The following is a 12,129-nucleotide window of genomic DNA, read 5'->3' on the forward strand; positions in this document are numbered from 1 at the left end:
TCTCCCAAATGTAATCGAAAGCAATTTTACACACACACACTCAAGGAGAAGCAAATCACCCCCCCAAACCAGGACTGGTACACAGATGCTTTAGTCTTTGACGGGTTCAGGAAGTTTTCCTCTTAAGAGGAAAACAACAACAAAAACAAAAAAACTGACACACGGCCCAGACAAACTTCGGCGGGTTCGACCCAAGGCACAAGCCCCCGGTCAAAAGGCCTAGGTGCCAGGACTCGGCATACAATGCCAAGCAATGGACCAGGCTGCAAGTCAAAAGGCCCGGAACACAGGACACCAGTCACAGGGCAGGAAGGGGCGAAGACCCAGGACAGCAGTCACAGGGCAGGAGGGGACGAACACCCAGGACACCAGTCACAGGGCAGAAAGGGGACGAACACCCAGGACACCAGTCACAGGGCAGGAAGGGGCGAAGACCTGGGTCACCAGACGAAAGGCCCGGGACACACAGCACACAGCGAGAGCTGGAACATTACGGAATGTTCCCCCCGTACTGAGCAATACTAATTCTAACGATATAATTAACAAAAAACAAATGTACAGCACATTCAAAATGAAAACCTGGAATATAATTCCATTGACAAGACGAATTATAGGAGTAATATACGGCACTCGCACTCTCTACACCTATCATACAGAGCCAACGCCCAATTTTACCCAACAGTGAACTAAGGTAAAATCGTATCATTTTAAAACTCAATAACAATAAAATTGGCAAAAATATTAGCCGACACAAGAAAAAGTACATATTCACTCGGTGGTAGCACACGAGTAATTAACGAAATAGATTGTGTCAAAACCTAACGTACAGCTTTCTTGTCGAACATCTTTACACACCTACATCCCTGACAGAAGTACAACCAAGCTAAATAGACAAGTGGCTTCTTACCTGCCACAGGTGGCGTACACTAACGACCACCACAAAGACACGACGACGACGAAGACAGACGAAGAAACACCGAAGTGGCTCCCATGGAGGACAGCCGGTCCTCACTTCGTATGGTGCCTAGATGTCGGGGTAGCTACCCCACCAACAACAGGAACGACCCGTACACTACGGCAGTCGGGCTGCAAAAGCCCCGAATATTGTTGCTGCCCAACAATATTTCATATTCGCTCAGGTGAGCGAGTAATATGCATGCACGTGGTTCGTGCGCAAATCAAGACTTCTGCCCGAACTGAAGGATGGGAGAAGGAGGGAAAGTGAAAGAAGAGGGGGGAGAAAAACGAAGACGGGCCACACGCCCTAACTGTCGTCACAAGTTGTGACATTCCCCTACACCGGTTCACGCAAAGCGTTATGTTTCTGATTTATAACAAACCCATTACACGGTAAACGAATGAAATGGAGAAAGCAAATAATGAAACAAAACATAGTTCCTTCTTTGAAGAAAAAAAATGATAGTAACCAACAGGCTACCAAACACATAATAACTCCGTTCATTCATCTGTCAATGCACTATGCAGCATATTTTACCACTGGCCACAGGAGAAAATTGTTAACTCTTTCCATACGAACGGCGAAAGAGACGACGTTGACAGCGTTTCACCCCAATTACCATCATCAAAATATTGCAAGCGGAAGGCTCTTATACTGAAGACGTGAATGTTGACAAAGAATACCACAATTCTGACGACGGAAGCTAAAGGTTGGGTCATTCAGACACCCACTGGACATCCGAGGGGTGTGTGTAGAGGAGAAGAGAGGACTGGCCGTACTGAATGAGTTAACAAACCTGACCACATACTTAAGCTTGTTGTGCTTTTTGCCTAATCTTCATAGCTTCTGATATAAATTTTGCTGACGAGATTACCACCTCGTAATTTTCTGTTGTTAACTTTCTAAATATATCCTTGAGAGAGAGAGAGAGAGAGAGAGAGAGAGAGAGAGAGAGACAGAGACAGAGAGAGACAGACAGAGAGAGAGAACGTGAGTGAGTTCAGAACATGAACTGATCACGTGTTTTACGTTTATTTTATGTGTGCAATGATCATTAACACACACACACACACACACACACACACACAGAAGCCACTGGATGCCCAAAGCCACAGGACAATGATTGTTTTGGAGAAGCATTCGGATGAATGGCACAGGAACATCACCATCTATATAATATGACTGTATATTTGAGTTCACTTTCCTCTTCTTTTTGACCTGTTTCTTCTTCTTCTTCTTTTCCTTTGCTATTTACAATTCTCCTCTTCCCAAACTCTTCTCCACTCCCACCACCCATTCCTGTCCACCGTCTCTCTCAGTCTCTCTCTCTCTCTATCTCTCTCTCTGTCTCTCTCTCTCTCGTTTTCTTGTTTACCAGAGCTGGCACCCACATTAGCGTTTTTTGGTTTCTGAAGATGCGTGGAGGCACGTTTTATGCGTGAGTGGCAGCCTTGTGTCGAGTTTCGCTATCACAAGATGGAGATGGGTTTATCTCGGAGGAGTTTCCTTTTTTTTGTTGTTGTTGTCGATGTTGTTGTTGTTGTTGTTTGTTTTTCATTCATTTTGCTGTTACTGTTGTTGCTTTTTTTGGAAAACAAAAAAAGAAGAAAAATGTCCGACGCTTCCTGAATGTCTGCTCTATCTCTGTCTGTATCTGTTTCGGCTGGATCTGTCTTCTCCTTGCTTGTCTGCATGTCAGTCAGTGACTCTCTCTCTCTCTCTCTCCTTCTTTCTCTCTCCCTCCCTCCCCCTTTCTCTTTCTTTCTCTCTATCTATCCCTCCCTCCCCCTTTCTCTCTCTTTCTCTCTCCCTCCCCCCCCTCTCTCTCCCTCCCTCCCCCTCTCTCTCTCCCTCCCTCCTCTCTCTCTTTCTTTCTCTCTCCCTCTCTGCCCCTTTCTCTCTCTTTCTCTCTCCCTCCCCCCTCTCTCTCTCCCTCCCTCCTCTCTCTCTTTCTTTCTCTCTCCCTCTCTGCCCCTTTCTCTCTCTTTCTCCCTCCCTCCCCCCCTCTCTCTTTCTTTCTCTCTCCCTCTCTCCCCCTTTCTCTCTCTTTCTCTCTCCCTCCCCCCTCTCTCTTTCTCTATCCCTCTCTGCCCCTTTCTCTCTCTTTCTTTCTCCCTCTCCCCTCTATCTCTCTTTCTTTCTCTCTCCCTCTCTGCCCCTTTCTCTCTCTTTCTTTCTCCCTCCCTCCCCCCTCTCTCTTTCTTTCTCTCTCCCTCTCTGCCCCTTTCTCTTTCTTTCTTTCTCCCTCCCTCCCCCTCTCTCTTTCTTTCTCTCTCCACCTCCCCCTCTCTTTCTTTCTTTCTCTCTCCCTCCCCTCTCTCTCTTTCTCTCTCTCTCTCTCTCTCTCTCTCGCTGTCCCCCTCTCTCCCTTCCACTCCTTTCTTTGTTCGGTATGGGGCCAAAGTCATAAGTAAAGCATTCGTATTTGCTTACTGCTTTTGTTGTACGTACGTACGCATGTATGTATGTATGTGTGTATGTATGTATGTAGGCAGGCAGGCAGGTAGGTACGTAGGTAGGTGTGTGTGTGTGTGTGTGTGTGTGTGTGTGTGTGTGTGTGTGTGTGTGTGTGTGTGTGTGTGCGTGTGTGTGTGTGTGTGCGTGCGTGTGCGTGTGTCTATTTGAGTGAGTGAACGAGAGTGTTTATATGTCCGTCTAACTGTACCTCCCTCTTTCTCTCCACTGTACGCGTGGATGTTTGTGTAGGATCGAGGGGGCAGTCTGGGTTGTGGTTGTGTGTGTGTGTGTGTGTGTGTGTGTGTGTGTGCGCGCGCGCGCACGCGTGTGTGTGCGCATTTGTGTGTGAGAGAGTGAGTGAAAGAGAGAGAGGTAGGGAGGGACGGAGAGACAGGGAGAGATAGAGAGGGAGAGACAGCGGGAGAGAAAGAGAGGAGAGAGAGAGAGAGACAGAGAGAGAGAGAGAGGGAGGGAGGGAGAGAGAGAGACGCACACACATACACATTCAAAGGAGGGGGAAAGAGAGAGAATGTCAAAGGCGCTGTCATTCTGAATTTCCTACACGCTTCGTCTCAATAAACCACTCTGTGCACGTTTATGTTTTGTCCATACCTAGCACTGCAGGTCCACTGGAATGTCCGAGTGTACCCCTCCACCCCCCCCCCCCCCCCCCACACACACACACCCTCCCTCCTCCCGCCCCCCACTGTTCGCGCGTGTGTGGCCTGCCCATCCCGCGTGACGACCACCCAGAAACAGCTTCACAGACCCGGGGTGTGCACACACCCTGCCGTCATCTGTCCGTCCGATATGGACACTCGCCAACATGCTGTAGGACAGGTCAGGCTCTTCCGCTTCGCTTCCTCCTCATATCTCCAATCGTCTCCAGTCTCTCTTTGTTTCAAGTCCATTGAGGCTTCTGGTCCACAGTGTCTTTCTCATCTCATTCATCCTTACATACCCTCACGCCAACTCCGCTCTTCTTCTGACACCCGTATGCTTAGGACCTCCCCCCCCCCCCCCCCCCCCCCCCCCCCCCCCCCTGCTCGAACCAAAACGTATGGCCAACGCAGTTTTTCATACCAAGACCCCTTTCTTTGGACTCAACTTCCTCAGCCTCTCCGTCACTCATCTTCGCTGCAATCTTTCAAATCCAGTCTGAAGACCCACCTTTTCCCCTCCTGATTAATTCTCAACAACTCATCCCTTTTCAGTGTGAACTAAAATGACTATTTGTGAGTGAGTGAGTTTTGATAGTTTCAGAATTTGTTGGTAGTATTTTTGATTGTGTACAATTTACAATTGTGTGCTATGACTTGTGTGTGTGTGCGTGCGCGTGTGCTTGTGTGTACTGTGTATGTGTGTGTGTGGGAGGGGGGAAGGGGGGAAGGGGGGAAGGGGGGCGGCGGTGGGGGTGGGGGGCTAGGGAGGGATGAATAGTTTTCAATGATGTTGGGTATCTTGTGTTCAATTTTTCCTTTTTGATATTTACATATTTATTCTATTTGTAAACGCCTAGGGCTTATTTTCAAGATTTGGCGTAAATGCTCATAATAATAATAATAATAATAAGAAGAAGAAGAAGAAGAAGAAGAAAAAGAAGAAGAATGATAATAATGTTTCAAATATTAGATAATGCTCGCCTAAAATGATTTGGATGATTACAAGCAGTTATGAAATCTAGTTAACGTTCCCTCCAATCCCATCCTTTTCTCCCGCTGTCTAAATGAATACGCCAGTGTTCTGTTTCCATTATTTTTTTTTTCAGCACGTGTAACCCCAAGCAAACCCGAAATAAAACACTTTAAAAATGTAACGCAGTTAATCTACGAAAACAACAAACAAACAAAACAACCGACGAAACATATATCCGAACGGCACAAGTTAACGAAGAAGGTGGACAAAGGAGGTCATTCCCAAAGACACTGCAGAATGCTGAAGACTGGGAGCTCCTCACGTTTGTCGTCCACTTGATCAAAGAGTAGTTTCCCTCTAACTTTCACCAGCTTTATGTAGCTGTGTACCCTATCTGAAGCAGTATCTGAAGCTAAGCGCTTGGCTACATCAACTCACTCAGTACGGCCAGTCCTCTCTTCTCCTCTACACAGACCCCTCGGATGTCCAGTGGGTGTCTGAATGACCCAACCTTTAGCTTCCGTCGTCAGAATTGTGGTATTCTTTGTCAACATTCACCTCTTCAGTATAAAAGCCTTCCCCTTGCAATATTTTTATGATGGTAATTGGGGTGAAACGCTGTTAACCTCGATTCTTTCGCCGTGCGAATGGAGAGAGTTAACGAAGAAGGTGGATAAAGGAGGTCATCCCAAAGACACTGCAGAATGCTGAAGACTGGGAGCTCCTCACGTTTGTCGTCCACTTGATCAAAGAGTAGTTTTCCTCTAACTTACACCAGCTTTATGTAGCTGTGTACCCTATCTGAAGCAGTATCTGAAATTAAGCGCTTGGCTACATCAACTCACTCAGTACGGCCAGTCCTCTCTTCTCCTCTACACAGACCCCTCGGATGTCCAGTGGGTGTCTGAATGACCCAACCTTTAGCTTCCGTCGTCAGAATTGTGGTATTCTTTGTCAACATTCACCTCTTCAGTATAAAAGCCTTCCCCTTGCAATATTTTGATGATGGTAATTGGGGTGAAACGCTGTTAACCTCGATTCTTTCGCCGTGCGAATGGAGAGAGTTAACGAAGAAGGTGGACAAAGGAGGTCATTCCCAAAGACACTGCAGAATGCTGAAGACTGGGAGCTCCTCACGTTTGTCGTCCACTTGATCAAAGAGTAGTTTCCCTCTAACTTTCACCAGCTTTATGTAGCTGTGTACCCTATCTGAAGCAGTATCTGAAGCTAAGCGCTTGGCTACATTAAAAAACAAAACAAACAACAACAACAAAAGAAACAAACAAAAAATCTTAAACTAAAAAAAAAAATGTATGTGTGTGTGTGTGTCATTGATTTTACTACAGCTGGACAATACTAGACCATCATGTCTGGGTTTTCATCAGCTTTCATTTGTGGGAGACAGCCACTCAGAATGACTGGTTTTAGATTACGTTAAACGAGCAAATGAAACATATCTGATGCTTGCAAAGGACCGGTTACATACTAACTAACATAGTTTGAAGAATTCAGTCACGTTGATTCAATCCATGTCTAGCTAAAACGATGGTTAAAGCTTCAACTCTCGAACGATCAAGAGGTTTGGGTGTACTGAGAAACGAAGTGGGAAGCTTTCCACATGCATCTTCTGAAAAAAAAACTGTTTCACTTCTTCAAACAAATCAAGGCAAGTGGGCAGCATCACAACTCTGATCCGCCCAGGGCGATGTGCTATTTTATTCAACCACAGAAAGTTTTTTCTTATTCAACCACAGATTTTTTTTTCTCTCTTATTCAGTCACAGAAAGTTTTTTCTTATCTATCTATCTGTCTATCTATCACTAATGCCTCTTTTGTTCTATTTACTTATTTTCTGCATTTCCTATTCCTGTTCTTCACTTTATCAACACCATCACCGTCATCTTCGCCATTCTCATCCCCACCATCACTATCGTCGTCATCAGAAAGATGCATTTCCTTTTTTTTTCTCTCTCTCTCCTCCTCTGCCTCTTTCTCGTCCACAGTGTATCCTCTTCCTATCTCCGCTGATGTTCGTCTTCTGTTTGAGTTTACTCCGCTCATCTTCCCCACCATCATCATAACCATTACCATCATCATAACCATTACCATCATCATAACCATTACCATCATCATAACCATTACCATCATCATAACCATTACAATCATCATAACCATTAACATCATCATAACCATTACCAACATCACAATCACTGACAGTTTCTGTGACAGCAGAAGCAGCAAAACAGGAACAAGATAGTCATTCAAGAGAAAAAAAAAGAAAGAAAAAAGAAAAGAAAACAGAAAAAAAGGAGAAACACCTGATTTGTTCAGGTCAACATCCGCTGCTGGATGTGAAAGAATAAAACCGGCTGTTCCACGTGTTTATGTGTTCGTGTGGCACTTGCTTCGGAAGTGTTTGGGAGATAGCAACTCTCTCTCTTCAACTCCCCTCTCTCCTATCTCTCCCCCTCCCTCTCCCCCTCCCCCCCCGTCTCTCTTTCCCTCCCCCTCCCCCTCTCTCTGCCCCTCCCCCTCTTTTTCTCCCCCTTCCCCTTCTCTCTCCCCTCTCTCCCTCTCTCTCTCTGTCTCCCCCTCTCTCTCTTCCCCCTCCCCTCTCTCTCTCCCCTCCCCTTCTCTCTCTCCTCTCTCTCTCTCCCTCCCCCTCTCTCTCCCCTCCTCCTCTCTCTTTCCTCTCTCTCCCCCCTTCCCCCTCTCTCTCACCACAGCCAACGGCCATACCACGTTGAAAACACCGGTTCTCGTCCGATCACCGAAGTTAAGCAACGTCGGTTAGTACTTGGATGGGTGACCGCGCCTGGGAACATCGGGTGCTGTTGGCATTCCTTTTAAAACAGTAAAGAAGAGGACATCATCATATACACAGATGGCTCAGTCACCAAAGACCAATCCGGTTGGGGATTCACTGCGAAACAAAATGGAAAAACAATTCGGGAAGAGAATGCTGCCTACAAAGTCACAACCTCCAGCCTGACGATGGAAGCTGAAGCTGTGACACATGCCCTCCAGTGGCTATCGTCCATCCATACACCCGGAAACCAACATGCCATGATTCTAACCGACTCAATGAACCTCATACAGAAAATTGAAAACGGAATGGGAAGCCCAGAGTGGCATAAGGCAATGCGCAACTTTCAGATTAAAAAACTCACATGGTCATACTGCCCGGGACATGCAGGTGTTAAGGGAAATGAGCGAGCTGACAGACTTGCTGGTAACGCAACACCAACCGAGCGGCCTACATCTAGGAAAATGGGAAATCCTCAGAAAAGTCAAAGAATATAAAAAAGAACAGGTACAAGGCCATCACATAATCGATCGCCTCAAAGAAATAAAAGCAGAGAGAGGGAGCGACCGTAAGTCTAACATGAAAGGTAGAGCACGATGCTTTGCAAATCAAACAAATATCGGCATCATTTCCAAACCAACATTGCGCAAATTTCTTCAAAACGGAACAGAGTCTCTGTGGGCTTTTCCAAATACAATAGACTAAGCAATACACTAGACGCCACGTTCTTGGCATCAGAGATCTTTTCCCATCCATCTTGCGGCCAATCAGTGGCAGCCTCTGTGCGTGTGTGTATGTGTGTGTTTGTGTGTATGTGTGGGTCTGTGTTACTGGAACGTGCGGGTGTGTATAATTATATATATCTTTGTATATATGTGTGTGGGGTTGGGGGTGGGGGATATGGGCGTATGTGTGTGTGCTTGTACAAGTAAGTGTTCATCTGTGTGTGTGTGTGTGTGTGTGTGTGTGTGTGTGTGTGTGTGTGTGTGTGTGTGTGTGTGTGTGTGCCGTGGAAGCTGCGATACGTAGCCTAGAAATGAGTGTGTGGAGGAGGGGGTAGAGGAGGTGCAAGGTCATGTGTGTGTGTGTGTGTGTGTGTGTGTGTGTGTTGGGGCTCATGTATGTTTATATGTATTTGACTGTGCTTTCATATCTGTGAAATTGCAAGTTTGGTACATATCTGTTATGCATGTGTGGGTGTATGTGTGAATTTGTGTCTTCATGTTTTACCTTTATTTGCTTATTTATCATCATTGTTGTCTTATTTATTTATTAATTATTATTATTATTATTATTACCACCTTTTTATATTATAATTATTATTTATTTATTTATTTATGTACGCTTATCTATTATTTATTCACCATTTTTTGTTTGTTTTTGTTTTTGTCTCAAGGCCTGACTAAGCGCGTTGGGTTACGCTGCTGGTCAGGCATCTGCTTGGCAGATGTGGTGTAGCGTATATGGATTTGTCCGAACGCAGTGACGCCTCCTTGAGCTACTGAAACTGAAACTGAAACTCTGTCCCCCCTCTCTGTCTTCCCCTCCCACTCCCCCCCTCCCCCTCCCTCTCTCTCTCTCCCTCTCTCTCTGTCCCCCCCTCTCTGTAACTCACCCCTTATTCTCTCTCTCTCTCTGCCACCCCCCTCCCCCCTCTCTCTCTCTCCCCCTCACTGGTCTGGCCTGCTTCAACCAGGTCTTTTCGTTCTGCAGACAGCTGTTTTCCTGTCTTGTCTGGAACTATCTGTCATCTTCAATTTTTTTTTTTTTTTTTTTTAATTTTCGTTTCCTTCAAAGATATAGTGCGATATTGTTTAGGCGCGCGCGTGTGTGTGTATGTGCGTGCGTGCGCACACGCGTGCGTGCGTACACGCGTGCGTGCGTGTGTGCTTGATTTGTGCGTGCTTGCTTTGGTCAACAACCGGGCTGCAGAAAATACGATGTAACGTCGGCAATTGATAATTCCAACATTCCCATAAAACAAACCACGGCGGAGGAAACGCGCACGACTGAATGTCGCCACGAAATGATGACGCTTTCAGGTCGGCTTAAAGTATTTCTCCAGTCTTTATTTTATTTTATTTTTTTTTTTTTAAATGTCTTCGTCAATATTTGGAGACCCTAGCTTTACAGTGACATAGTTTCACTGACTGCATTCACACTACTGTTCATTCGAAATGAAATGTAAAAAAAAAAGAAGAAAAAAAAAAGAAAGAAAAAAAGTGGGAACAGATACTTCTCAAATTACAATTTGTTACAACAGCAATTTAGTTCACGCAGTCTGTGTTTGGTAACTAACAGTAATGTATTTGGGAACTAACAGTAATGTGTTTGGGAACTAACAGTTGTGTTGGAACTAACAGTAATGTGTTTGGTAACTAACAGTAATGTGTTTGGGAACTAACAGTAATGTGTTTGGTAACTAACAGTAATGTGTTTGGGAACTAACAGTAATGTGTTTGGGAACTAACAGTTATGTGTTTGGTAGCTAACAGTAATGGTAACGAACAGTAATGTGTTTGGTAGCTAACAGTAATGTGTTTGGTAGCTAACAGTAATGTGTTTGGTAACTAACAGTAATGTGTTTGGTAACTAACAGTAATGTGTTTAGCAACTAACAGTAATGTGTTTGGTAACTAACAGTAATGTGTTTGGTAACTGACAGTAATGTGTTTGGTAACTGACAGTAATGTGTTTGGTAACTAACAGAAAGCGTATCACCAGTCACAAGGACATTGTCTTCCTTGTCAGCAACAGATGTAAAGTATGTATTACTTTATTGTGTAAACAAAGTGAGTCTATGTTTTAACCCGGTGTTCGGTTGTCTCTGTGTGTGTGTGTGTGTGTGTGTGTGTGTGTGTGTGTGTGTGTGTGTGTGTGTGTGTGTGTGTGTGTGTGTGTGTGTCCATGGTAAACGTTAACATTGACATTTTCTCTTCAATTACTTTGTCAGTTGACACCAAATTAGGCATAAAAATAGGAAAAATTCAGTTCTTTCCAGTCATCTTGTTTAAAACAATATTGCACCTCTGGGATGCGCACAAAAAAATAAAAAATAAAGCCTAATTATATGCAAACTGCATTTACTGTTATATTTATATTTTTTGTATTCTCTAAACTTGGCACTTTGATATGATATTCTGACCCAACAACAAGAACAGTCATTATTATCATTTTTTGTTCAAACAGGAACTTCTTTTGCTAAGCATGGAAGTTTTATTTATTTTGCAAACGTTTTGGTGCAGATAGTAAAAAAGGGAAATTACTCTGTAATTAATGCTAGGGGACTTAATTTGCTTTAAACTGATCTTTCTCATCTTAAACATTACATTTTGAAATTATACTCAATACACGAAAAGCTTGGATTTATTTTTTTAATTTTTATTTTTTGTAAAGTGTATCACAAGTGAGTCTTGAAGGCCTTGCCTCTCTTGTTTTGATTATTGTGATGATTATGATTAGCATCAGCATCATCATCATCATTATCTGGTGATAACTTTTGTGGAATAGTCAGTCAGAAGCATATCCTGGGAATGTATTGTAATAGATGTATACAAAAATAATGGTGGCCACTTTTATTTGTATTTGTATTTTCTTTTTATCACAACAGATTTCTCTGTGTGAAATTCGGGCTGCTTTCCCCGGGGACAGCACGTCGCTACACTACAGTGCCACCCATTTTTTGTATTTTTTCCTGCGTGCAGTTTTATTTGTTTTTCCTATCGAAGTGGATTTTTCTACAGAATTTTGCCAGGAACAACCCTTTTGTTGACGTGGGTTCTTTTACGTGCGCTAAGTGCATGCTGCACACGGGACCTCGGTTTATCGTCTCATCCGAATGACTAGCGTCCAGACCACCACTCAAGATCTAGTGGAGGGGGAGAAAATATCGGCGGCTGAGCCGTGATTCGAACCAGCGCGCTCAGATTCTGTCGCTTCCTAGGCGGACGTGTTACCATTAGGCCATCACTCCACTTTCTGTTCCTATATTGTTTTCTTCCCCATATTTTGTATGGCGTCTTGGTTCAAAGTACTTGTTGGCTATCACCTATTCTTATTTATTCTTTTTTTTTCAGGATTCATATTATGTTTTTTGTGGTTCGACAGTTGCGGAGTGTTGGGTAATTTTCTTTAAATTTGTTTTTCTCCCCATTTTGATACGAATTACAGTTGTCATTCTGATCCTTTTCGATTTGGTTATGGGACTGTTTTCAACTCTGATGGCACGGCTCTGTTCCATGGCCAGCTGGGTCAGAAAGGGAAAGACGAACAA

General features: G+C 44.2%; 1 pseudogene; it reads left to right on the top strand.

Annotated features, from left to right (window-relative positions):
- Positions 1–7,775: 7,775 nt before the first annotated feature.
- On the top strand, positions 7,776–7,890 carry LOC143294805 (5S ribosomal RNA; annotated as a pseudogene).
- Positions 7,891–12,129: the final 4,239 nt, after the last annotated feature.

Source organism: Babylonia areolata, chromosome 1 (assembly GCF_041734735.1).
Source record: "Babylonia areolata isolate BAREFJ2019XMU chromosome 1, ASM4173473v1, whole genome shotgun sequence".
NCBI classification, from domain to species: Eukaryota; Metazoa; Mollusca; class Gastropoda; order Neogastropoda; family Buccinidae; genus Babylonia; species Babylonia areolata.